This window comes from Alligator mississippiensis, chromosome 4 (assembly GCF_030867095.1).
Source record: "Alligator mississippiensis isolate rAllMis1 chromosome 4, rAllMis1, whole genome shotgun sequence".
NCBI classification, from domain to species: Eukaryota; Metazoa; Chordata; order Crocodylia; family Alligatoridae; genus Alligator; species Alligator mississippiensis.
Genome location: NC_081827.1, coordinates 164,733,433 through 164,760,343, shown reverse-complemented (window position 1 = coordinate 164,760,343; position 26,911 = coordinate 164,733,433). Strand labels below are relative to the sequence as shown.

The window sequence follows — 26,911 nt, the reverse complement described above, 5'->3', positions numbered from 1 at the left end:
AAGTGGCAGGCTTTTCAAAGAAGAGCACCGCCTTCTCAACCTGGTGCACAGATCTCTGTGCCAAGCCCTCTGGCTGGAGGAGGCCATCAGAAGGGGGGAGACCTGGCAGATGTTTGGGGATTGTCTTGGTTCCCTTCCCTGTCTCAAGGGAATGCAGACGTGCTGAGCGGGGCGTGCTCTGCCACCAAGAAAAGCAGGAGACGAATATTTGTGCAAAACTCCATATTGACTCAGTCACATGCTGGAACCTGCTGTCTCTGTGGGTCTCACCAACCGATCATGACACAGCACTGCATTCTGGGACCCCTTCTTCTGTAGCTCTATGCTAAAGGCAGGGTTGCATTTGGCAACCTCTGCAGTGAAGACCTAGCCCAAGCCACTCTCTTAGTGAGCTACTCACAACTCTGAGTGCCTTACAGTCTGACCATTCCCAGCTTCTGGATTCCCTTTACTCTGCATAACTGATTCTCCTATGAAGGTGCTACCCACAGTGATTCTAGGTGGGAGAGGTATTTCAGTGCAAGGGTGGCGGATCAGTCAGGAGAGTGAACTGGGAGTTGAGAGAGCTTCCCAGCTCTGCTTGTGGGCAAATCAGCATCCTCTGTGTTCCTGTGCAGTAACTTTGTCATTGGTGCTCAAAGTGCAGCCCCCAGGCCAAATCCAGCTCTCAGAGATGAGCCATCCAGCCCACAGGGGCTCCTAGATATTTGGAGGTAGGGGAGCAGTGGCAGCATTAATTGCCACAGCTCTGGGAGCTCCGTGGCAATTAATGCTGCCAACGCTCCCCTTCCACTGAATGTCTGGACCTGTGGGGAGCCTCATAGGCTGGCTGATGTGGTCCTACGTGCAAGATCAGACAAGTGCATGGAGCCAGTCCACGGCTGGACCCAGTGCATAGGGTCTGACCAGGTGCATGTCCCCGGACCTGGCACATGAAGTTAATTTGCCCACTGGATCCAGTTTGTGAAGTCAGCCCGTACATTGGATTTCACCCAGGAATTGGTTGCACCCTAGTCATATAACCTATGTGGTGGAAAATGTGACCACTGCTGGGTTAGACTATAAGCTCTTTGGGGCAGGGACTGCCTCTTGCAACATGTATGTGCAGCACCTACCAATAACAAGTTATACTTCGTAAATAATAACAGTGACTAAGCCAGGAGCCCTGGGCTCCTGGTTTCTAGCCTGTGATTGTCTCATGGCCACAACTAACTTGTGTTGTCTCAGTTTCCTAGTGTTTAGACATGGAGAACAATACCTCTCATGTGGGGTGGGGTTTGTCCCATGGCATGGCCACAGGTCCCAGAAAACCCTTTATTAAAGGAGCTGGAAGGAGGCCAGGAGCCAGACACATGCCTTCCATGTGTTGTGGCCACTCAGGATTCCATGGTAGATCCCAACCCTGCCCATGGACAAAGCCCCAGGACAGCATGCTCCATCTAGAAGATACTCAGCTCTGGTTATTAACAATGTAGGGGGGCATGACACACACCTGGGTCACTCTGATGTAGTCCAAGAGAGGGCAGCAGTCTTGCTCTCCCTCAGATATGCAGAGACACATAGACAAGTATGTCGCAGTGCAATTATTAGTCTTCCAAAGGCAAAGACTCCATGCTAGTGTAAGAGTGCAGCCATACCTGCAAGATTCAGGACCCCTCTAGACATCCCTGGAGCAAGCAGGCCAGAACTCCACACTGGTGCCACACTCATTGCAGTGACCTTGTCCATTCTCAACACAGTGATGGGCATGTCCACTCTGGCATGCTCCCAAGTGGTGCAGCTGAGTGTCTGTGCATCTGAAGCTGCTGGCAGGGTGGATGCTCTGGGCTTGCAGCAAGAAGCTGTTCCTGCCATCCATCTTTCCTCATATGAGTCCCCCTCTCCTCCCCCGCCTAAGCCAGTTTTGCTGTTGTGTCACCATCTTCCCCCATGGAAGCATGCAGTTCCCCACCATAAACCCAGTGTCTCCTCGTCACATGTCCACTGCTCGCAGCGGATAACTGCACCGTTCGCCATCTGCCTGGAAAATTGGGAAGTGACTCGGAAGCAATCCTGAAGGAGGAGCTGAGTCCCTGACAGCATTAACCCAGCAAGCTTCCAGCTTCACGCAGGGACTCCACACTTCCTGTGCTACAGACATGTTCTGGACCAAACCGAGCTCCTGGTGACCTGTGTATGGCCCCCCACTGGCTGCTAGGGTGTCACTGCCAGTGCAGAGTTCTGGCCACCTGCTCTGGGATTCTCAAGATGGTCCCTGCATTCAAAGTCACCAAATAGTCTGTGCTTCCCTCATGGTCTGGGCAACTTGCCCAGGGTTTCAAGATGAAGCCAAAAAGCAGATTGGGCCCAGCTCAAAATCAGGCCCAAGCTGTGGGCACAAGGCCTTTGCACCTGAGTTGACAGCAAAGAGGTGCTGGATATCCAGGGCCCCTGTTGGCACCAGTGCAGTTTGTGGGCAGCATCAGGCTACGCCAGTTGGTAATGACTGCTGAAGCCAACCACGTCTGACCTCGCTCCAAGTTTTGCAGTAGGGCCAGTGGACTTCACCGCAGGCTGGGAGCCAGGAATCCTGGATTCTACCCTTGGTTATGCTAATGACTTGCTATGTGACCTTGGGCAAATCTTCCATCTTCTGTGACCTGCAGTTTCTCCATCTGTATGAGGATAGTAACAATGTGGAGCCATCATGCCCCTCTCTACAATGCTAGCAGTCCAGGGTGAAAGGCAGTGTGGGCAATACCACGCATTGCACTGAACTGAGTGGTGCAATCTGTGTCACCGCTGCCCCCTGCTGGATGGAATCACACACAGATCAGCTGTGTGTCAGAAGTCTTTTACTCCTGGTGGAGAATCCTCTTTAATTCAAGTGCAAGGGGCCTGGGTTTTTCAGTGCAGAAGAAGCTGAGCTCTATTGCCTCCTCTTCCAGCATCCCAGTGGTGGTACAATAGAGAGCCACCCCGGTAGCATTTCGCTGTCTGAAAGCTGCCGTCTGCCTCTCTGCTTGGTCCTTTCTCTCTGTTGTGGCTGTGGAATCTGTTGTTCTTTTCATTTTCAGCTGTAGGGAACAGATGGCAGCAGCTTAGAGTGAGGATCAGCCCCAGCCTAGTGCAGAAACCCAGTGTGTTACCAAGTCTCTCTCTTCCCCTCCAGGCCCTCAACTTGCTGCCTGTGGGCTCCTCTCTCTAGCTGCTGGGCCAGTCAGAGCTAGAGCGGTGCTGCCCATCTTACAGACCCTATTTCAGCTTTGAATAATCTTACTATTTATGTGGTGCCAGAACTCAAAAACCTGATCAGCTCCATGCTGGGCCATGGACTGCACAGACAGTTGTGTCCTGCGGATACGGGAAGGGGGAACCAGAGCACAGAGGGATGAGGAGACTTGCCCATGGTCATTCAGAGTGTCTGTGGTATGACTGGAAGTGGGACCTCATTATCCTGATCCTAGCTGCTCCTGTTGTTAACTACCCCAGTAGAAGCCAGTGCCTACCTCAATGCAGGACACTGAGAGACATTCCTGTACCTTTGAAAGAAAACTGTGATTCTTTGGGATGCCTCCTTCATGGCACCCACCACACACAGGCCTTTCCTAGGGCCTGATTGGTCCAGCCTGCTCCCAGTACCCCTCACCATCTCCCTGCTCATCTTATATGCAGGAAAACTGAGGCCCAGAGTGGGAGAAAGACTCATTCAATCTCCCATTTTGATTTTACCAACAGAGCTATGCATAGAACCCAGGAGTCCTGGCCCCCCATTCAGCATCCTAGTGCTTGACCATGGTGTTGTACTAGTACAGCTCATACTAGGACTCCATTTCTCATCAAAGTGCTAGCAGGGACACGGTGAATCTGAGGCTCAGACCTCTGCCAGGGGGTGGAGCCTTCCCCAGCAGCCTCCCCAGGGAGACTTGGTGCGACTGACCTTGGGGCCATGGTGGCAGGGCTGGTGCAGGGGGAAGCACTCTCTGTCCCTGCAACAAGAAGAAGGTGCCAGTCTCTAGGGCTGTTGGTTTCCCCTCTACACCTTCCCCCCAAAGGAAAAGACTAAGCAACAGTGGAAAATAGGGGGCTCCTATGGGCTCAGGGCCTGATCCTTGTTTTGGTGACAAGTGAAGGCCACCTTCCTCCATGGCCTCTGACTGGGTCTTCAGCTCACCTGGAGGAGCAGCTGCAGCCTCCAAGGTGGCTGAAGAGCAGAAAGGACTCAGGGCTGAGCTCTGCAGCCCCCTAGTCAGTACTCCACAGCAACAGGCCCCTGCCCTGGATCAGCTCCCAGCCAGTGGGCTGGGGAGCCATCACAGACTGGTGGGGAGGGGAGAAGGGCCAGGAGCTGGCTGGATTATAAACAAGCCCCCTCTGCAGGATGTAAAGTGCTCTGGTGAGAGTCACAGCCCTGCAGGATCCAGGCCACCGGAGCCGCTGTGCAGATGTTGCACATGCAGGAGGCTGAGGAAGTATGTGCAACCATTTCCAGCACTGGAAGGAAGACATGGGGGGCCGGGGCGGGAGGGCAATGCTACCCATGCCATTGTCCACCCTGCCAACAATATGGGGCTGTTTGTAGCCAGGGCATTCCCTGCTGTGGCCAGCAGGGGGTGCTGTGTACTGGGCTCAGGCCTGGCAGGGTATGGTGGCATGGGCCCCTGGCACCCCATCCCTTCCCATCCTCCACCTCCTCCCTCCTGCCAAGGGCTCTGCTCTGAGGCAGGCACTTGTTTATTGTTCCCCCCTTCTTGTTCCTGAAGAGGCAGTTGAAGGCTTGGGGAGGTGGGGGAGGAATGGGGGCTCTGGAGCGGCAGCAGCTGTCAGCTGAGCTGGCGCCAGTCCAGCAGCACTCTGTGGGGGCCATTCAACAGGCCGGGAAGCTGCTTTGGCTTCCTACCCTCGTGCCACGGCACCGACGGCCCCGCTCTGCCCGGAAGGTGCTGGTTGCTCCTGGTGATGCTGCAACCCACAGGCCCTGCATTCCAGGGTGCCACTCACTTACCGCGGGCTTGCTCCATGAGTCCACACACATCCCCATCCTGGGCACACAAGAGGAACCCTTTCCTCTCAAGCAGCCCCCAAGTCAACTTGTTGCTCATGCAAAGGAGTATTCATGTCTTCTTAGCACAGATCCCTGCCCCAAAATCCTCCACAGCTCTTCTTGTGCATCTTAGGCAAGCCCAGCCAAATGCAGCAGAGACAGCCATCCCCTGTGCATGGCTAGAAGGCAACTGCTCCACTCTCAGAAGCAGAAGTGCTCAGGTGCCCCTGGGGCCAGCCCCCTGCCATCTTCTCTGCCTGGACAGGAAGGTTGTGGGGGTGAAAGGGCATTCCCCTCCCAGTGACACCAGCTGCTTGGCTCTCTGTAGCACAGCTTCAGTTTTGCCTTTAGGACCTGTGGGATAAGTGAGAGGCACCACAGGAAACTTGCCCAGGCTTTGCCAACATCCCAGCAGCAGGAAGCTAGAGGCAAGAGAGGGAGGAGGTTGTCTTGGCTGCATGGGGGAGACCCTTAACAATGGCATGAGAAGCTGAAGTAAAACGGGAGGAAGGTCAGAATAAATGCCAGGGGTTTGTGAGGTGATCCCTTTCCCCCACTCAGACCCTAGCTCCCTTCTGGCTTCAAGCATAGCTAGAGTGAGGATCCAATAGAGGGAATCTGGATGCCTTGCCCTTTGTGTGGATAGGAACAAGAGAAGATCTCCAAGCACTATGCAGAGCAGGGAGTGGTGCTACAGTGCTTCTGGTGAGCAAACAGAGACATGAAGCCAGCCTGGGACTCACCCAAAGCCTCAGAGTAACGCTCCAAACATCCCTTAGCATCATGCCAGAACACTAAAGAACCTGGAATTCTGTCCTGGCCAACCACGCTCAGAGCTGGGAAATCCACTGGGGAGACAGCCAGCAATGCTATCACCCAGGAAGGATAGGGGCCGAGCCGCAGTGATCCGGCCGTCTGTCTGACCCATCAGCGCATTGGCTCAGAGCCAGGCCAGAGCATTTGCAGCCTGTGAAACAGCCCCAGCTCCAAACCACAGGAGACGGTGGGGTCAGCAACTTGGGAACAGCTGGCTAACGTCAAGAGTGTTCCGCAGAGTCAGCAAACAAACAGCTGGACACGGGGGAGCCCTGCCAGCCCGGGCCATGCAACAGGGGTGTTGAATATTTGGTTAGTTACAACATCGGCATCAGATACAAGTACAGAGGCACTGAATGCACCCAGGGGCCCTTGGCTCTGCACTGGGAACAGCCTGGAGCCTTCTGGTCCTCAGGTGGGAAGCAGAAGGCAACCTCCATCATGCCCAAAGGTTTGCCAGGCTGCAGAGGAACAAGCTGGATTCTCTGTGGGGCCCTTCCAGGGAGAGGGACCCAATCTGATCTGCCTTGGGGAGGAAAAGGGTAGTATCCCACCTATGAACTCCCTCCTAAGAGCTGGCTGCAGCCTAGGGACAGCTTTGACTGGACCCTACTGCTGCCAGTGAGGGGAAAACCCAGGGACCCCAGGCTGAAGCACACAGCCCTTCCTGCCTGGGTTCAAATTCCCCAAAAGCTGAGTCCCCCTTCTCAGCCTGACTGACCCCTTGTGACCCCTTAGCAGCTGGACTCTGAACAGGCCTCTCTTTGCTGAGGCCCTGTTATCTGTGGGCAGCAAGGTCCCCGTGAGATCCTGTCAGTGAGAGGAAGGATTCAGTCAGACCCAGGCTATTTCCACCCAGCCCTGAGGAGGCTGCAGAGCAGAGGGGCTCCTGCAGACATGTCCAGGCTCAGAGCCAGGCCCCGGATTTAATCAGAAGTATCTCTGCCTCCACCCCCATGCTGCAGCTCGCTGCAGTGGCCTGTCACTTGCAGGGCACTCTGGGGCCCTGCGAGATGGAATCTGACCCAGGAAGGGACACTGTTATGTAGCTCAGTAGTACAGACTCTGCCAGTACCTTCTCATTCTGCCCAGATTGAGTGCCTGCCAGGGCCCAGGTCCCAGTTATACCCCAGTTTATTCCCCAGGCCACTGTGGCTTCTCACACCCCCTAACTTAGCTCTGCTCTGTGGGGCTGTTGCACAGTATTGAATGGTCTCCTCCAGCAGCTGAGAAATTGCACTGTGCTCCCAGATCATGGCATCCCAGCCTTTCCCAGAGGACACTCCCACAGGGGCCTGATGACAGATTCCTGATGCTGCAGGGCTGCCCTGGTCAGTGGTGTGTAGGGGTGCTGGAGATCCCTCCCTCTCTGGTCCCTTTGCAATGACCCTGCCCCTGGGGCATATGAACCAGCCCTGGTTCCATGAGGGGGACCCCACCCTGCTCCCTTCCCTTGTCCCCATGGGAAGCACTGAGAGCCCTTCTGCTTTTTGCCTATGTAGCCTGATGGGGTCTCCCACCAGGCCCCAAGCTAGAGTGGGCAGCCTCAGAGTGCCCAACCAGGTCAGCTGAGGAGAAGCAGGGAGAGTCTGGGAGCACACTCCTCCTGCAGCCTACGTGCAGAGAAGGGACGGCACATCCGCTATGGCCAACTGCAGAGTGTTAAATATTTAGCATCTCTGCTTCAGCAGAGTGGGGAGACCTGGGCTTTTGCTAGGAGGCAGAGGGATCAGGCCCTGGCTGAGCCAGGAAGAAGATGGAGCTGGGCAGGGGACAGCCAAGCTTGGTAGGAAGAAGCAGCATTGGACTAACAAACCCATAGCGAGTTCTGGGAACCTGTGAGTCTCACTGGGCCCATCCCACTGCAGGCAGACAGAATGAGGGAGGAGGTTGGTGGGTCTACCTCCTTCCCCAGGGTCAGCATGTCGGAGCCCATTCCCTAGAGGGGACATTGCCCAACACACAAAATGACTTCCCTGCCAGCTTCCAGTGAGTACCCCAGAGCTCCAGAAAGGGGCCTAGATTGGGAGAGAAGGGCAGTGGCAGAGCTGAAGGGAGTGCACCAGGGTTAGGGTAGCAAGGGAGTGAGGTGGGTAGCAGAGGAGCCCAGGACTGGGCTAGTGGGGGATGCAGGTCTGGATTCAGTCTCAGCAGAACTGTGTCCAGTGTCCCTCAGTCCCAGTTATGGCCTTCCCCCTCTCTACCCCCATGTAGCTCTGCTGTCCTTCTGTGAAAGGTGAACACACTGCTTGGCTGCAGTGCCAGCCTCACCCAGGCTGTTTGTACCACAACTTATGTCCCCAGGACTGGGGGACAGTGAAGGCTGCTTCACTCTTCACTTAGGTAGCCATGGCACTGAATGTCATGGGGCACAGTGATGTGGACTCCACAGACCATGCTCACCACACACAGGGATGGGCACTCAGGACTTCTGGCTTCTACTCCTGGCACTGGCGGGGAAGCAGGGGGAGGAAGAAATGACTGGGACTCAGACAATGTGGGTTCCAAGCCTGGCTCTGACACTGACCTTGGTATGATCATGCATGAGCCCTCACTTTCCCCTTCTGAAGGGTGTTGGCTGACCCTGCCTGCCCCCCTGAGGTGTCACAGGGTGGGTGAACAGGCCCTTGCCATTGTGCTTTGCTCAGTGTACCACCCTGCTTTACCCATTTCTGACTCTGGGGGAGGAAAAAGCCCTGATGTTTCCCCAATGGAGATAAGAAAACTGAGGCAGAAAGCCCCACCCCCAGCAGCAGATTTGGAAATAGAACCCAGGAGTCCTGGCTCCTAGCCACCCACCCTCGCTCCTCTGACTTTAACCCACTTAGACTCACTCCCCTTCAAGAACAAGGGCCAGTCCTGAGCACATCCCCTTCTATCCAAATCTGGGGGAAGCCTCTGGTTGGTGTCTGGGGGTGGTTCAGGGTAGCACATGAATGGATTCAGCAGGAGGGCAGGCACCAGCCTAGCTCTTTGGGACTTCTGGTTCACATGAGCTCAGCCATCAAGTCCTCCAGTCCCCTAGCAAGTAGGAGATGCACCCCGCAGCCCTTTGGCAAGAAGAGGCTCCCCTCTGGCAGGGAAGGGCTCAGAGAGTAGATGGTCCTAGGCAGCGTAGGGGGCGGGGAGGCCTGAGCCCACCGCAGGTTGGGAAGGGCCGGTGATGCCTGCGCTATCCAGGGTGCTGAAAGGTGTGTCGCCAGCAGGAGGCACCTCCCTCCCAGTCATGCCCAGAGCAGGCCACAGAGCCCATCCCTGCCCCTCTATGCTGCCCAGAGCCTCAAAGCCTGCTCACCCCCTGGACCTGGGCCTGCCTGGTTGGGGGCATGACTGGCTATGAGAGCAGTGAGGTCTGGGGACCTGGTACCCAAGGATGGGGCTGCCCATGCACTCTAGAGGAAAGGTGTCACTCCAGTGTCAGTCCCTAGCATTGATCCCCACCTCTGTCCTCATCTCTCAGCCACAGAGGGGCTCCTTTGCCCCCACCCTGCAGCCTCAGAGGGCTCTGGGGAGTGGAGCCAGGCTGCACTGGGATGAGAGAGCATCATGGGGCAACCAGAAGGGGGCACTGCCCATAGACTAAACAGGGCACTTGGCCACTGCTGTGGATAGGAAGTGTAGAACTGGGTGTCCATTATGTGCTCTAGGCCAGCAGGGGCCAAGGTTTCTTGGCAGCCATACCACAAGTCAAACCCTGCGCACTCCCTAAGGGTCACTCTGGTCCTCTTTCCTGACAGATCTGCTGCTCTGCTTTCTGTTCCCTGCCCTATTTGCCACTGTGCTCCCTGACCCCATCCCAATCTGCTGCCTGCCACACACAGAGGCTGCCTTGCCACTTGTGGCATACGTGCCACCAGCTGGCCACCAGTGATCTAGGCCTTTCAGTTCCTCTCCCCATACAGGGGGATATTGGCCCTGGTCTCCTGGCCAGATCCCACTATTGAACACCTTCTTCCCAGCCTCCATGGGGCATCACTGGAGACAGGTGTCTCCTTTAGTTCCTGATGTTTGAGGCAGCTGTTAATGGCTGCCATGTTCCACCCCAAAGCTGCCCCAAATGCCCACTCAGCAGTGGATGCAGCAGCCTCCAGAGCACCCCAACTGCGCTCCTGGCCCCACATGGCCATGGCAGAGAGGAGGCTAAGGGTGCTGGGGGCTGGTGTGTCACAGCCCACCCTGGCTTAATTGCAGGAACACAGTCACATCCTCCTGAAGAAGGAGGTCACACAGTGTCTCGTCTCCCAGGATGCTGAGGTGCTAGCCCTGCTGAGACACTGCTCAGTTTGGGTTCTCATTCTGCTGCCAAGAGATGGGGCTATACTCTCCAGAACTTGATCAGAGTCATAGGCACATGGAAGCTTCCAGCTGCAGGGGGGCTTGTGGCACTGCCAGCCCCTGGTGCCCACCCTCCCCAGGCTTGTGCTCTGCCATGCTCTGCAGAGACCATTCAGGCCTGATCCACCTCACCCCAGTACAGCCAGAGTTCTCCCAACACACCCAGCTCTGCCAGTGACCCACAGCCCCCTGCTGTCCCAGTTCTGAGCTCCACCACACCTCACAGCTCTGCTAGTTCCCATCTGTCCCAACCCCCAGCCCTCCTGTTTTTCCCACCTTGCACACATGCACGCACATGTGCAGAATCATACACAGGTGCCAAACTGTGAGCCATTTCAGCTTCACAACACAATCATGCACCCCTATGTGTGGCTCATCCTTCCCTTGGAGCTGGCGCTGGGAGCTAGGCTGAGCCATAGGTAATGAGTGGCCTGGCCCTCCACTGCTCCCTGCTGACATGCTGTGGGAGGCCATTAATGTGCTGACCCAGGGAAGTCCTCACCAGCTCACAGAACCTGTTTCTTCCTGCATCATGAGGAGATGGGATTAATGGGACCTGATCCATCTCCCTGTCACAGGGTGTAGGACCCGGGGAGCATGGGAAGTTAAAACACATGGGTGGATGGGGCAGAGGGCAGGAGAATGAGCCCTTCAGGGGGAATTTAAATCCATAGACCCCTTGCAAATGGCTCCAGGAGCTGCTGGGATGTAAAGTAGAGAGCAGGGACTCCATCCTACTGCTGAGAGCTTAGGATCCATGTGTGGGCAACAGGGCAAAGGGAAGCCTTTGATGCAGTTGGGAGCATAGAAGTCCCAGGGCAGGGTGACCCAGCGGCACTGCCTGTCTGCATCCTGCTATGAGCTCAACTCATTCCAAGACCACTAAGACCTTATCCAGCAAGAAGACAGCCCCAGCCCCCTTGAGGCAGGAGGAAGGGGACCAATCCTCTCACCAGACTTAGACATGGAAGCACAGAGAAGGGCAGGGCCCTGTCCAAGGTCACCCAGGCAGCAGCCAGGGTCTTTGTCTATCCCAGCCAAGCTGGGATACATAGGCCTTGGAAGGAGCTGACAGGCCAGGTGCAGGGAAGGAGAGCAGGTATGAGTATGCACATGGACAAGCATGTGTGGCATAAGCACAGGGCTTTGCACAGGGGCATAGCAGCGCTGAGCCAAGGCAGCCAGTTGTGCTCCAGGCCCATGTCTGGCTCTTCCTGCCCAGCCTTCAGGGGCGGTGGGGCTGCAGTCCTGGTGCCTGACCCTGGGTGTTGATTTCAGAACATGGCCCTGCAGGAAGTTCTTTAGAGGCAGCTTCAGCCTGGCATCCCTGGGTCTGTGCAGTGGTGCACTGGATGGAGGGAGGGTGGTATGTGCAGGGCTACCAGGGTTCAAGCTTATGCCCAACATCTCTGTCCCAGAGAGGGAGCTGGTGCTGCGCTCCCCAGCACAGGGCCTGTCTCTGCCACTCACTCATGCCTGGCTGCTCAGGTGGAAGGACTTGCTGCACTGGGCACACAGCAGCATGGAGCATCACAGGGGCTGCCCACCTGCTTGGTACCAAAGCCCAACCTCACTTTGGCAACCATCTGCCCAGGCACCTGATGGGGATAAGGAAGGGATCATGGGAGGACAATCTGGATGGTGTGTTTTGGGAGTCCACAAGCCTGTGGGCTAACAATCAGCCCCTGCCCATCACAAAGAAAGCAGAGAAATAGTGGCAGACCTGATCCCTGCTTCACAGACCCCGGGATGGCTCCTCAGCCCTCCCAGGCCATGGTTATGCCCTTCCACATGCCAGAAACCCCTGCCTCAGACTATTGAAGGGGCTTCTGCTTTTGGGGACCAGACAGCTACCCATCTTCTAGACCAGGATGCATGTTCTAGAGCTGAGTTCATATTCTAGATGGGGGAGCATATAGGATTCCCCCAGGATCCAGAGCATGGTCATATTATAGATCAGGGAAAGAAGTGAGTCTTCTGGAGCAGGAGGTCCCCATGCAGTCAAACCTGCACAGAGCAACAGAGTCTCTGAGAAATGGAGGGCAGGACTGAGGTCAAATCTGGGATCTGGGGGGAGGTGGCAGTGTGCAGGGGAGTCCCCATAGTGCTGCAGGCAGTGGGGTGCAGGTGGAGGTGGTGGCCCCATGGAGCATCCCATAGGGTGGCAGAGAACCAGCTGGTAGCAAGCAGGGAACTGCCAGGCCAGAGGTAGCAGGCCAGGTGTCCTCTGGGCACAGTTGGGTGGGTGCCCTCTGCGGGGAAGACTAGGGATCCCAGAGCATGGCTGCAGGGCTGGCATGGCAGGAAGGTGTGCTCAAAGCCAGCCCAGGGTCCCAGGCCAGGCCAGGCTGGGTCACTCTGCCCCAGCACAGCACCCAGGCCAAGTTACTGGAATCCTAGCTGGATGGATGAAGACCAGCTGGAGCATGACCAGCCTGGGAAAAGCCAAGGAGTCAAAGCTGCTCTTTGCTGCTTCCTGGGCCCTGACAGATACTGGTGTCACCTGCTCTGGCCAGGCAGCAGCTTTGTCCATGTGTCCATCCCACCCCTGACTGCCATTTTAAAGGGGGAGATGCACATTTGGAGGCAATGCTCCCTTTGGGGATCCCATCTTTGCTTTCAGAGCCCTAAAGGGCCCCCAGAAGCCATTTCTATCCCCTGACCTGAATTCATGGCCAAATCGTCCTTCTTGCTAGCTGTCTGCTGTGTTCAGAAGGAATGGATAAAAGACCAGCAAGGGGCCTGTGGGGCAGAAATGAGAGTCACTGGCAGAGCTGGGGACATAGGGCTAGCCTGGGCTAGGAGGGGGGGTTGGGTCAAAATTGAAGGACACCAGCAGAACTGTGTAAGGAGGACTCCCATCTCCCTAAAATTCTCAGATGCCCCTTGCCTCCTCCTCTCAGTACCAACCTGTGGGGGACCCTGGCCCCCAACAGACAGTCAGTGACAACTTCCTGTGCTGAGACGGGCTAAGGTTAGCCAGAGGGCTTGAGATTATTCAAGACCAGAGAAACCAGAAACAGGAGCAAGCAGTGACCCAAAAATCACCTTGGACTCAGGCCGCATTGACTCTCCAGGTCCCTGTGACTCAGAAGGACAACATCTCAACCACCCCATCATTGCTGCATGATCACCAGGAACCCAACAGGGCCAGCTGGCAATTAAACCCCAGTCCCTTTCCGTGGGAAGGGGAAACACGCATGCAATTGGCTTTCCAATGGGGCCTCAACCCCATCCCAGCACTGAGGAGAAATAACAAAGGCCACTTAATTCCCAGTGTTAATTATTCATCTAGGCCATGCAGGCAGCCACAAATCCCCCGATTACAGCACCGGGATTAAGTGGATTTGGGTGCTGCCAGTCAGGGGCGTGGAAGTGTCTCTGGGAGTGGGGAATCGGCAGCAAGTGAGAAGCCTGCCTGAGGTTGGGGAGGGGGAGCCAGTGGTTATTAATGAGGAAGGATTTCCTGTGACCAGGCCATGCACGGAGCACTTGTCATGTCTGGCAGCTGCTGGCTTGTGGGGCTGGGGGAGCTGTAATCAGACACTCAGCCCTTCCTGACACTGGGTTGTGGGTTCAAATCCAGCCTGAAGGGGGTGGAAAGGGGGCTTGCCAGTGGCTGTAAGTGGTGGTCAAGGCCTGGTACTTAGGCCCGTACCATGGCTGTGGATAGCAAGCTTCTCTCCACACTGTGTAAGCTGAAGCCCTACTGCCTCAGTAACTTGGCCCATCAAGGTGGGACTGAGCCTGTGGCATGGATGGAGGCAGCTAGCAAGTCTTAGCCTGGCTTGCAAGGAGGGGAGTGGGCTACTTGCAGCAGGGCACTGCAGAGGACTCTCAGGAGCTTGGAGCCCATTCCCTGGCAGTGTTGCACGGGGAAGCTATGAGTGTAAAGTACTTTGCAAAGGGCAGCAAGAGCAGTCACTTCTGGGAGCTCAACTCCCAGCACGCAACCCAAGCAGCCCATGCCACATGCTCCTGCCCCACTTTGTGCCCATGTATGTTTTCAACTCAGTGCCCAGCCTGCCAGAATGAATCATGCTCAGGCTGCCACTGCAGGAGAGGGCCGCATCTTCCTTACCACTGCATAATGGCAAAGGCTGCCCTGAGACTGTGCTTCCCAAATGGGCCTGGGATGGAAGCAAGCTAGGTTGGTCTAAGCCAGGCTCAGAGAAATGCACAAGGCAGCACAGTTCACTGAGGGGAGCCAGGCACTGGCAGAGCTGTGGGGGGAGCCCAGGGCTGGGTTAGCAGGGGGCTGTGAGTTGGGACTGAGGGGAAAAGCTGGGGAAAGGATGTTCAGGAGTTGCTGGAAGAGCTGCAGGTAAGACCCTAGGACTGGGATAACATGGGTCAGGACTGACAGGAATTAGCAGAACTGTGGGAGGCAGCCTAGAGTTCTGCATGTCAGGACTGAGGGGTGCTGGAACAGGGGCACAGACTACAGCAGAAACAGTTCCTTGTGGGTTGTTGGGGGTGGGAGAGGCTGGTCCTCTCTCCAAGTGCCCCGCCTCTTGCCTGGGAATGGAGCTGGCTGAGCCATGGCTGCAGAAACCGTGGCGTGGGGGCTGCTTCATACTCGGGGAAGCCGGACGGAGCTGCAGCCAACTTCCCCACTCTAGGGATAAGCCTTGGCAGAGAGCCCTGGCCCAGCTGCATCCCGGTCCCCCATGGCAGGCAGAACAGAGGACTCAAAGGGGGGGGCTCTTCCCAGCCTCCTAAAGCCATAGGTCATCTGGTCCCACACACTTCATGGAAGCTGGAGTTGGTAGGTGCAGCAGTACTGCAGGGGTTAATGATCTTGCCAAGGGAGGGATGCTGGGATTGGGCCTGGGGGTCTGGGCATGGGAACTATGACTTCAGGGGAGGGGCAGAGATACCCAGTATTGGGTTTTCCCCGTGCTGGCCCTGAGCAGCAGGTGGCATGAGCTCTCTTTCCCCAGGTTGCTGGTGGCTGCTGGCAGCTCTGGGATGTTCCCCTTGGCACAAGGGCACTGAATGTCAGTGCCAAGCCTGGCAGAACTTCCCCCATCAGATCTCCAACTAGCTGAGCGGGAGAGTGATCCTGTGCACCCAGGCTATGTGGGGGAGCTCCCGCACTGGGAGGCTTCTCGAGGGACCAGCAGCAATGAGGAAGGCTGCCTGTTCCCAGAGGTGGGGGCTCCAATGTTGTTAAAAGACAGTAGGGCATCTACATCACTACCATTCATCACCACAGACCAGCAGGCCCTGCTCCCTGTGGGTAGAACCCAGGAGTCCTGGCTTTCATAACCCCCACACACTCCCATTCCCTGACCCTACTGTAAACTATCCTGTCCCTGGATGTGCTGGTTCCTGTTCAGAGGAGACTTGGGGGGAAGGGGTCCTTACAGCTGGTGGGGGCAGGGGAGAGTATATAAGCTGTTCCCACCAGCCTGTCTCTCCAGGGACTGCCGGGAAGTGCTGGCTGTGGGTATTTTATTGGGTGTGAATGATTTTATTCCCATGATGAGTTCCCAGAAGGAAGCCAGAGGCACAGGAGGTCCTGCCCCCGAGATGGGGGGGCTGCTCACCCCCACAGCCACAGCCCATTTCTGTGGGGTTGCCCTGTGCCCCTGGCTCAATGCCAACATCTCAATACTGTCCTGGGGCACCTTCTGGTCCCCAGGTGGGCAAACAGATGCACAGGAATGGGTTCGCAGCAAGTCAGTCACAGCCAGGAGAAAACCCTGGAGTCCTGGCTCCCAGACTGCTAGACCTTTCCTGTTCCTCACACACAGGATGTTGTATGGTCCCAGCCATACTCCAGCAGCTTCAGCCTTTGGCAGCCCATGTCCCAACCATTGCACAATGTCCAGAGCACACCAGGACAGAGGAGCTGCTTCCCCCAGGCAGGCACCCTGAGCCGGGGCCATTAGAACCACTGTCCCAAGTACAGCACCCCCACCCCATGCATCCAGCCACTCCATGCTGCCATACACAGCATTGCTGCCCCAGGGAGGAGCTGCAGGGCTCAGGGGCAAGAGGCCACTGGGGTGAAGCTGAAGGAAGGGACCAGCTGGGCACCCATTCCCCCACACAGAAGGAAACCCCTCACCTCTGCTACTGCTATACCCCCAGTCTCTAACCCAGATGCACTATTAGCTAAGCCTATCCCTGCCCCAGAACAACCAGGGGGACTGAGGTCCAGGGAGGGCATGTGCCAGGGACTGCAGGGCAGGAATTGAACCCAAGAGTCCTGTCACTGAGAGGCAACAGCATTGCCTTACCAGGAGACTGATCCCTGCCAGCACTGCTCTGCAGCCTGTCGGACAGCTGCTCTGCCTCACCCTAGGCATGGCTGCATTTCACCCCTGGGAGAATGTCCCCAGGGTGTTTGGTCCTGGTTGGTCATAGAGGGCACTACAGAAAGTCCACATTTTTACTCCAGCAAGGCTCCTTGCTCTTCCCAGGTGTTGGGGGGGGGGCAGGAATAGGTGGGGGGGGGCATTCACCAGCCAGGCTTCTGCCTGGGCTGTGACAGCTTCTCCTTGCAGTGGAGGAGAATGCCGGAGGGACTTGGTGGCGACACATCTCTCTCCAAGATGCACTCGCCCGGAACAAGCTCATTAAAATTCATCCTGCGACTCGGCATCCACGGGGCTGGCTATATATAGTCCAGGCCCCACTGGAGCGGACGGCAAGGCTGGGGCGGATGGTGCTGCAGGAAGCTGGGAAGGCAAGGCTAGGGCTTAGGATCTCAGTCACTGGCTTCATATCCCTCTGTGGGATCTATGGCCGGAGGGGGGGCTGTCCCATCTCACACCTGACCACAGCCTCATGCTTTCTCAGCTCCAGGCTCCCTACCCCCAGCTCTGCTGGTGCCCCTCAGTCCCGACCCCTGGTCTCCGTGCTTTCCACTGCTATTCCCCTGGAGAGTGGTCCATCAGGGTCAGATGCAAGGTCAGCCTAGGGCCTGCCCAACCAGATAAAATGTGGGGTCTGTAGGCCCAAAGGGCCCCAGAAGTAGCCTTAGGTGGGATTCAGCTGTGGCCTTGAGTGTCAGCCCTCAGGCTTCAGGGCAGGCACTGCAGGGCATAACTGAGGTCAGGAAAGAACTCATGCTGCCACCCCAGCCCTTGTTTTCTCCTTCCTCAGAAGCAGTTGGTGTTGGTGAGGAATGAGAGGTGACAGAGGAGTGATGGTGGGGAGCTGGGAGCCAGGACTCCTGGGTTCCATTCTAAGCTCTGGGAGGAGAGTGAGGCGGGGAGGGAAACCCAGTGGGTTAGAGCCCGGAGAAGAGGCACCAAGTGTCACAGGCTCCATCTCTATTTCTGCACCCTCAACCCTGTGCCCCTGCAGTCAAATTTTCCTCTCTCACCCTGGGGGTCATGATCTTGTCCCACCTCTGAGTTAGGGGTGAAGCCCACCAGTGTATGTAAACCCCTTGGGGACCCTTGGCTGTTGGGGCTGGGGCTCTGCTGACTGAGCCATGGAAGCAAAGCAGGACAGGGCAGGGCAGGGCAGGATGGACTGAGGAGCCCTGGGGACACTGCAACACTCAACTCCCCTGCCTTTTGCTGAGCAGGCCCCTGGTGGGAGGTGGGGGAGGGGGTTAACCAGGATGAGCTCAGCCCTGGCGGGTCCCTTATCATGGCCAGACGGGGTTTGCAGTGGGAAGGGCTGCCTCAGACGCTGCTTATTTGCAGAGGATAAAGTGTACAGTACAGAGAGGGCTCCTGGGGCAGGGGGGCTGCCGGGGGGAAGAGGGGGGGGGCAGCTTCTCAGCCTCACACCCACCCGCCACGCTGGCTCTTTGCATGCAGTGCAAGGAAAGGGCCTGGGGGCGGGGCAGCCAGGGCCCCTGATCAGGGGGAAGAGGCTACGTGGCCAAAGGGGAGTAAGCTCATCCTTACTGCCCCTGGGTAGCACCCCTTGATACTCCCCTCCACCAATCTGTGCCCTGATCCGGGTGGGGACTTCTCAGACCAGCCAGTAGGGGGCAGCACTCTCTGTCCAGAGCCAGACAAGAGTGAGGACTAGGCATCCACCCCTTAGGGAGCACAGTACCCAAGTCCCCACCCCATCCCTCCCTCCTCCTTCTGTGGGGTGGGCACTGTAGGTGGGGATGCCCAGGCCAGACTGGTCTGGTCCAGAGAGCAGGCAGGGACAGGGCTGTTAGGCACTCGTTGCCCTCCCCATCATGTAATGGGGACCCCAGAGCTGCATTGCTGCATGCAGAGCACTGCCTTCATGAAAACCAATGCCATGGGCAGCTGCACCAGTGCATGCTTGCCCTTTAAGGGGAGGCATTCTGGGCTTGCAGTCCCCAGGGGCCAAAGGGAGAACAAGGTTTGTTGGGAGGGAAGAGCAGGTGCAAAAGCCATGCTCCTGTAGTGCTGGAGGGGAGCGTGTGTTATGGCTGCTGATTGGGTGCTGCATGGGCTGGGGGGGTCTTAGGTCTCTATGATGGGTGCTACAGGAGAGGCTGTGTCCCAGCACAACCTCCGTGTCACCCCAACACCAGACCTTCCTCCTCCTACCCCCTCATGCTTGAGAGCTGATGTCTCAGTAGGCCTGCAGGTGCCTGGCACTGCTGTAAGGTGGGGCTGGAGGGTCAATTCCTGTTAGTGATTTTAAGCTCAATTTCCCCCAGACAGAGTTGAGTGACTGTGGTTCCCACATCCCCTGCTCAGTGTCTCCCCAGCCAGGCATGTGGAAGAGGGCTTTGCAGAATAGGAGCAGGGGTGCTGATCCTGACTTAGACCCCATACTACTTCAGCCCCGGACTCACCCCAACACAGCTCTGTCAGTATCACTCCAACCTGAGCTGCAGGTCACTCTTCCAGCCCTAGCCATCAGCCTGGCTTTTATTTTTAACCATTGGCCAAGTAGTCATTGGAGACAAAATAAAAGAAATTTCTGGAGACCCAGCAAACTTGTTGCATGGCACATGTGGCACTGGCCAAGCCTGGAGCACCATAGTATACTTCCCCTCACACTCAGACCCCTTCTTCCCTCTCCTTTCTGGGTACAACTCTTCCCCTCCCCCAGTGCTTGCAGGAAGGATTGTGCAGATCAGCTTTTCTCATCTGCATGACCCTGCCATGCCTCTCTGCCCGCAGACAGCAGGGCCTATCTTTCCCTGGCCTGAGAGGCTTTGAACACCTTTCCTGTCTGACCCTCGCCACCCCAAACAGATCAGAGCCACGTGTAACAGTCCAATGCAGCAAGGGAAGGGATAGGGGGGCCTGTGTTTGGCAGAAGCCACAGTGGTAGTTTTGGAAAGGAAAAATAGAATTGGCTGGGATTTAGCCAGAAAGCCTAGATTCCCATCCCATGTGATCTCACATGGAAGAAGTACAGAACCCCTCTAGTGCCAGTGGGTTAGGAGCAAAGCACTGCAACTCAGCTGAGCCCTAACCCTGTAACAGACTCAGCCTGGCATGAGGCAGCTGCCTGTCCAGAATGGACCCATCTACCAGCCAGCCCCAAAGCAGAGCAGCTGGCAGGCAGGAGGCACCCCGATACCTCTGACTCTGTGCAGTCGCCCCCACCCTCACAGAGCCTGTGCACAACCCTGTAGGCGGGGAGGGAATCCATGTCTCCACTAGAACCTGGGGATTGTCATTGCTCCCCTGTGAGATCACTGCGCTCCCTGGAGCAGCCTCAAAGTGCTCGGCTCTAATCCCGGCCTCTCCTCCTGGCGCACGGTATCACTGACTGATTTATGTGCGGGCGTGTTTGTGTGCGAGTGCGTGGGCACATCTGTGCGTGTGAAAACAGAGATGCGCCCCTGTGCAGCTCTCACAGTGTGGGCGTGTCGGCACACATGCCTGCCTTCTGCTTGTGTGCAACTTGGACTCTGCATGTGTACTCCATGCCTCTATCCCTCTGTCATGCCTCTGTGTGTGTGTGTGTGTGTATTCATACACATGTATGAGCTGTGTGTCAAACACTCCTGTCAGTCCCTGTCCAGTTCCAACCTGTTCCTCATTTCTGATCCACCCTTGGATTTTCTCTGTTCAAACATAGGCCAAAGCCTTCTGTGTTACCCCACCATAGATCTAGCATGGATCCAAAAAGACTCTGGATTTACTGTGAGGTGACTGCAAGCAGATTCTGGCCGTCTCTTTCTCTGCACTCATTGTGGGCACCTCTGGCCACCTTGCCCTTGCTATCTCCACGAAGCCCTCTATGCCTTTCCATTTCACCAACAAACCTGAGGGCAGCAGAAGGAGAAGCTCTTAGCCAGTGTGAGGGAGCTCAGTGGTGGTTAAGGATAACAAGGCTCTGGGCCTGCCTATATGAGAAAATCCTGTGGAATCTCACAGGGAGGAAGCAGCCTGGGCTAGACAGCCACGTCAGAGGGTCCTACAGAAGCAAGCCTGACAACCCATACAACAAAATCCTTTCTGTGACATTTATTGATCCCTTTACTTTGCACCACTCTTGCTCTGCATGGCAGGGCTAGAAAATATTGGGAGGCTGACAGAAAGCGACCCCCTTTGCATTCAGCTCCTTAAATGTGTCTCTGGAATGGAAACGACAGCTAGAGATGATTAGGAAGAAACAGACTCCTGCCTACCTTGCCCCTGGGCCCTTACGGCTGAGGGCAAGTGAAACTTGGGGGCACCTGAACCCCAAGCCTCTGGGCTTGGGCCTGCACATAGGATGCCTGCCAAAGGATATGGAAACATCTGAAGCCCCAGGTGGGGTGGAGGATGTTTGCCGGTAGCAGGGCCACTTACGGTTCTTGACTGACTCATGGATTTGGAATTGATATAGCTGATTTGGATTGAAACACAAAAAAATTCTCTTAAAAAAAAAGAATAGGAAGAAACATACCTGAACTGGAGCATGGATGGGGCTGTCCAGAGCAATGGGCCAGCTCTGTCCTTCTCTTCCCTGGGGACAATGACTGAGACCTTCCTGTAAAGAGGTTTCTGCCATAGAAGGTGCTACTGAGGATTAATAATGATTAACCCCTAACTTCCGATTTTCAGAGAGCTTTGCAAATATTAGCTGGTCCTGGCCAGGCCCTGGGAAGTGTAATAAACCTGGGTTCAAGCAGCATCTGCACTCTGGAGGTGATAGAGCATCTGGCCTCACCACTGGGGCCTCTTACTTTCTAAGAGGCCAGGCATTCACTGGGGAGTCAACAGACAACTTCCTCCCAACCACAAAGCAGGATGGGGCCTTCTCACTAGTAAAAACAATTTGGTCTTCAGTAGTGCACAAGGTGACCCATATAAGGCTGGCTTCCAAGGAGAACTGTTTACCCACTCCAGTCCCCGTGCTGGGGCTAAGGTGGCTGAATGGACCTCACAGAAAGTCTTGGCATGGCAACGACCGTGCATTGGTGGCCAATTCCAGGAGAGGTCACCAGCTCATGGAAGAGCTTCTCTCTCTCTGCCTTTCTAGCTTTGGGCTGACCATCAGTTAGAGGGAAACTAAGGTTATGTGCCAACCAGCCCCGGAAGGGAGCACAACGCACTTCTTCCCTGTCTTCTAAACCTTGGTGGATGTATTTGAGATGATGGTGCCAGTGTCAAGGGGGAGCTGGTCTCTCCCCTCCAGAAAGCCAGCGTGGCCTTTGTCAGGTATGCAAGTGGAAGAAAGCAACAGAGTGGGGTCAAGCTCCCCACCCAAGTACAGCCATCTGAGGCTGCTTTGCTGGCTACCCTCCTATGCAGGTGTGAGACTCAGATGGCTGTGCAGGGGCCACATCTAGCAGCTGGAGAGGTTCAGGTTGTGACAAGGCATGAGGGAGACCTGCAGGTCCAAGGAGGCTTGAAACAATGAAGGCTCGGCATATGGTTCAACCAGACAATACACTGGTATCAAAGGTGCTCTTAGGTGGCACCCTGGAGGAGGGGAAGGGAGACAGTGTGGTTGCATAAGCAAGGGCACCCTACAGGCGTGTTTGGAGGGGAGGTACAGCAACAGCATGCCCTCCAGCAGGGAAAATCCCTCTGGCGGATGCTGCATCAGCCACACTCCCATGCACAGGGCACAGGCGTGGGCGAACTGGGAGGCCACCTTGGGCCCGGACAGAAAGGGGACCTGAAAATGGTAATTTTATTCTTATTATGATCATCATTATCTCTGGCGAAGGGGGACCGACACTAAAAGTTGGCCCTGGGGCCACCAGGAGTCAAGGCAGGGTGCTGCCCATGCACAAGGGGCAGCGGGATATTTGGGCCAAGATGCTTGCAGCGCCTAGGCCCACCCGAGCTCTGCCGCAGCCCACTGGCCCCCCTCCCCAGCCACCACTTGCCCCGCCACGAGGGCCTTCCTGGCAAAGCAGCAGGGCAGGGGAGGGGGCAAGGCCACGCAGCGGAGCAGCTCGCCCAGACAGCCGCCAGAGGGCGGCTAGAGCAGCTTTGGGGAAACTGAGGCAGAGGTGGAATGGGAGTGGGGGGGAGTCGGGGAGGCGAGGCAGAGCCCGGGCGTCCCGAGGGCAGGCGAGGGGGAGGCAGGCGCGCGCGGGCCGGAGGGCAGCGGCAGCGAGGCGGCCGGCCTGCAGGGAGCAGGCTTTAGCCGGCGAAGGGGCTGGTGCTCTCACGGCAGGAACCCGGCGGGCGGGAGGAGGAGCCTGGCTGGGCTGCTCTCCCTGCGCTGCGCCCCGAGCCCATTCCCCGCTCCAGTGACACGCAGGGAAGAGCCCAGCCCGGCTCGGCCCGGCCCAGGATTTACAAGCCCGGCCCGACCCCCGCCGCCCCGGGCCCCGTCCAGCCCGCGGGGGCTGCCCGGCCACACGGAGGGCGCAGCCCGGCCAAGGTAGGGCCCGGCCCGGCCGCGCGCGTGGAGGGGCAGCGGGGGTGTCCGCGGGGCCGTGCCGTGCCGTGCACGGGGCAGGGTGCGTGCCCCCCGGGGTCGCACTGCAGCTCCCGGCGCCCCCCAGCTGTAGCCCGGGGCTGCCCCCCGCCCCCAGCTGCTGCCCCGCAGCCCCTCTCCCCACCCCCTGGCGGAGGGGCCCGTCTCGCCCGGCCTGGAGTGCCAGCCGCCCCTGCCTCCGCACAGCTGGCCCTGTCAGCGCCAGGCTGCAGCCTGGGAGGGGAAAAGAGAGGCGATTTATTTTCCCTTTCCCCCTCCCAACCCCCCCAGCTGGATTGTGTTCCTCTGCCCCACACGGGGTGTCCCCCCCACCCCCCTCCCTCCCTCCCTCCCTCCCTCTCCAGCCACCCCCTGGTCTCTCCAGCTCCAGGCATTTTCCCATCCCAACCCCCCTCCTTACACTGGCATTAACCTATATTTTTTCCTCCCTCTCCTGCAAATGGAGAGAGCGAGGGAGAGCACGAAGGCGAGCTGGCCTGCAGGCGAGGCACAGACAGACCCCCCCCCCCCCCCCCCCCCCCCCCCCCAGCCAGACAGCCTGCTCCTTTTAAAGCCTCAGTTTGTTTACTGTGCTTCCAGCTCGCCTGGCCAAAGTGCCAACCTTGGCCTGGGCTACCACCGCCAAGGGGGATCGGAGCAGCACTCCTGGGCTATTTCGGATTGTTTTCCCACCCCCAACACACACACAGAGCAAATCTCCTTTAATCTGCGCTGGAATTATGGCAACACTTACTCTAATTGCAAGCTGGGGAAGGAGCTGTGTGTAGCGCTGCAGTGGCTCTGCGTGGCAGATTGGGGGGTCTGGGGCCTGCCAGCCCTTGAGATTCTTCCTTGCAATCCCTCCTGTCTGTGTAATCCCGGGCAGGGGGCTGGGGTTTGGGGTTCTTTTGGAGAGGAGCTGCAAGGCACTGGGAGTCTGTGGGGTGCTGCTCCGGGGGCGGGGGGTGGTTCCAAAAGCGGGGTGGGAAGGGTTAGCTGAGTGGGGAGGAGGGGGAAATATGGGTAAATATTTTCTTAAAAAATAGGGACATTTGGCATGTGGCTGGCTGATCACAAGTCAGGGGGGCTCTAGGGGGTGCCGCGCGGCGCTTAGCTGTGTTGGCACAGCCCTTTTCCGGTTGGGCTGGACAGCTTTAACTTCCAGCATGCAGCTTTGGTGGCAGAAAGGGGTGGGGGCTTGCAGAGCTCTTTATCCTTCCTCCCGTCCATCCCCACTCCGTCCCCTCCTGGCATGGTAGGGCACGGACCCTGATGTGGGAGGAAGGGGAACAGGGAGTAGGCTGGGTTGGAAGGACCCCTTCCAATGGGGTTCCCCTCCCCAAGAGAGGGAGGCTCCAGACGGGCGGCGTGGGCGCAGCAGCGACTGCCATGGTGTCCGTGGCTGAGGCTGTGTGAACGAGAGTGACAGGAGTGACAGCCATGGGCAGCCCGCTCCAAAGGCAAAGGGGCAGGGAGGGAGCAGGCTGGGAGCATGATTCTGCTGGGGGTGCCTGAATGCTAAGGGCCAGGTAGAAAGTCGGGCTTTTGCATTTGTTACATCCCCCCAGCCTGGCGTTGTGAAATGTCACTCACTCAAAATGCCTGGCCACATTGGACTGACATTCCCCTGCGGCTGTGGCTGTCCTGTGCGTCCTGGATGTGTTAGCCTTGGTAGGGGGGATTCTGGAGACGACTGGGTGGGACATGCTGGGGCCAGAGCTGCGCACTCGGCCTGTCCCCACCCCTCTCTGCACACTTGGCAGACAGCAGCAGGAGTGCATGTCATTTCTGTGCAGGGAGGTTTTGTTGTTGTGGGTGTTTGGAGGGGGGGGGAGTGACCTCTGACCTCGCACTGTCCCTCCAGCTTGCAAATCGTTCCCATGTGGTTCAGTGCAAGAAGAGGGGTGTGGCACTGCCACCTTCCGACCTGGCAACTCCAGGCTGTCTGGCAGCTTTTTCAGGGCATCTGAGTGCCTGGTGGTTGGAGGGGGCTTGTAGCAGGGTGAGTGGGTGAGGTAAGGACAGGTATGTAGCTAGGAAGAATCAGCCTTGCGTGTGGCCTGGGGCAGGGTCAGAGCACTGGCTGCTGGGGTCACCAGGACAGCGGTTTGTGCCTGTCACTCCATGGGCCGTTCTGTGAGCTCTCTGCTCTGTGGCCTGTGTCCCCTGCCATGGGTTTCTCGGCTTTCCCATCACCGCATACAAAATTAATGGTCACGTTAGATCTGATCTATTTCCGAAACGGAGCCAGCTTTCCCGTCTGGCTGAGGCTGCCTCCCGCCGTGGGGGGGGGGACTTGGCAGGGGGCGTGTTTCTGCCTTGTTCTGTTGCTGGGAGGAGGCCATGGTAAAGGAGTGCTGCTTGTTTATAGCAGCACGTAAGTGCCCTGTCGTGCTGGGCGTTGCATGGACCCTGACAGCGCCTGCCCCAGAGAGGTTGCATTGCACCTAGATGGAGTCAACAGGCCTGTTTCAGAAATGGGAAGGCAGTGGCATGCAGATGAAGTGACTTGCTCAAGGTCAGGCAAGGCATCTGTGGCAATGCTGGGGGTTGAATTCAGATCTCCTGGGTCCCGGCCCCAGGAGTTAGCCACAGTGTGGCAGGGCTCCTGTTAACCCTGGGCTCTGTTGGGTGGGGTAGGGGGCGGGGAGGCTGTGCATATCACAGCTCTGGTACTTAGAGACCATGAAAGGCCCTGCCAGGACTCAGCCTCCAGCCCCTTGCATCAGGACTGACAGCTGCTGTTCAAATGGGCCCTCAAGCTAGGCCAGGGGCCATCCAGCTTTACCGCAAGAGGCCCCATGTTGGAAGCTCCCCTCGTGTGTGAAGCCTAAGCATGAGCAGTGTGTGAGAGCCGGGATTTCCAAGTGCACATTGGTGTTTGTATCCTGCCTGCCTACAATAGGCATACGCAAGAGCACCTGCACGCCTGTCAGTGCTTGTGGACATGTGTACCCCCTGCATGCTCCTAGAAAGGGTTTTTTGAGGGATCCTGCGCAGAGCTTTTCTTAGATACCCAAAATGAAACAGAGTCACCATGCAGCAAGCGCTCATGGTGATGGCCCCATGCAGTAGCACAGTTTGCGCTGCCTGGGGTGCCCCTGGCAGCAATGTTGCTGGCCCTCAGATGCTGTTGTTGCCAGGCCCCCCCATATGACACTGAGCCCTGCAGTTGCGCAAGCAGAGCCCCACATGGCAGTCCTGGGCCATGGGGTGCAGAGCAGTGTGGTGGGACAGCCACTTGGCAAACCTTGCATTGACTTTTCTGACCTACCCGCTATGACCTTGGGCTGTGCCCACACCAGAAGTTGCCCTCTCTAGGGCTGGCAGCCACTCCACAGCTCCTCCCCTGCCTTACACCCTTGTGTAGGCCTGAGGCAGGCAATGGGAAATGGGCTTTCCCTACCACCTTCCCTGAGGCCAGCTGGGAGAGGAGGGGGTGGTACCCCTGCCTGAGGCCTTGGGGAGCTGTAGGGGGAGGAGATCGGTGGACTCCCTGCTCTGTCACATTGCATCATGGGGTGGGGGCAGCACTGGGCCAGGGGAGCTGCTGGGATTTTGCTTCCTTCCCTTCTGGGAAGCTGAGCACAGACATGCCCCTGCACTAGGCCCTGGTTGAACCAGTTTGGAGGAGCTGGGGAGCGGTTCCTTGGATTTTTAATATTTCCTCTGCCCGGGGGTCCATGCAGGGTGGGGAGCTCATCAGGAGCTGGCAGCTGGCTTAATGGCTTATTTTTTTCCCCTTGGCAAAAGTCCCTGCCCTCAACAAATGGACGGCATGTGGCTGCATGTGCCCAATCCATGCAAACCCATACCCCTTCCCATGCAGCCAGCGACTCCTGCCCCCTGCATTCATGCCCCCACACTTGTGCACTGGAGAGACCATGCCCCTCTGTGCACAGGTGTGGGTGTACAACATGTATGTTCCCAGCCATGCACCCACACACTCAGTGTCCTTCC

General features: G+C 57.2%; 1 protein-coding gene and 1 long non-coding RNA gene across 3 annotated transcripts in view; one reads left to right on the top strand and one right to left on the bottom strand.

The window, feature by feature from the left end:
* Positions 1-1,809: 1,809 nt before the first annotated feature.
* LOC109281964 (uncharacterized) lies at positions 1,810-24,111 on the bottom strand. The gene is made up of 2 exons (XR_002088795.2): positions 23,706-24,111; positions 1,810-3,056 (listed from the first exon to the last, which is right to left on the bottom strand). It is a non-coding gene; the product is annotated as an uncharacterized LOC109281964 (long non-coding RNA).
* The window catches only part of THRA (thyroid hormone receptor alpha), a 61,011-nt gene continuing 56,829 nt past the window's right edge, over positions 22,730-26,911 (top strand). Inside the window, exon 1 of one of the 2 annotated variants that reach the window (XM_059725469.1) lies at positions 22,730-22,915. The gene's annotated coding sequence lies outside the window, so the exon portion shown is untranslated. The remainder of the gene's footprint in view (positions 22,916-26,911) is intronic. The other variant, XM_059725468.1, reaches the window with a different exon arrangement.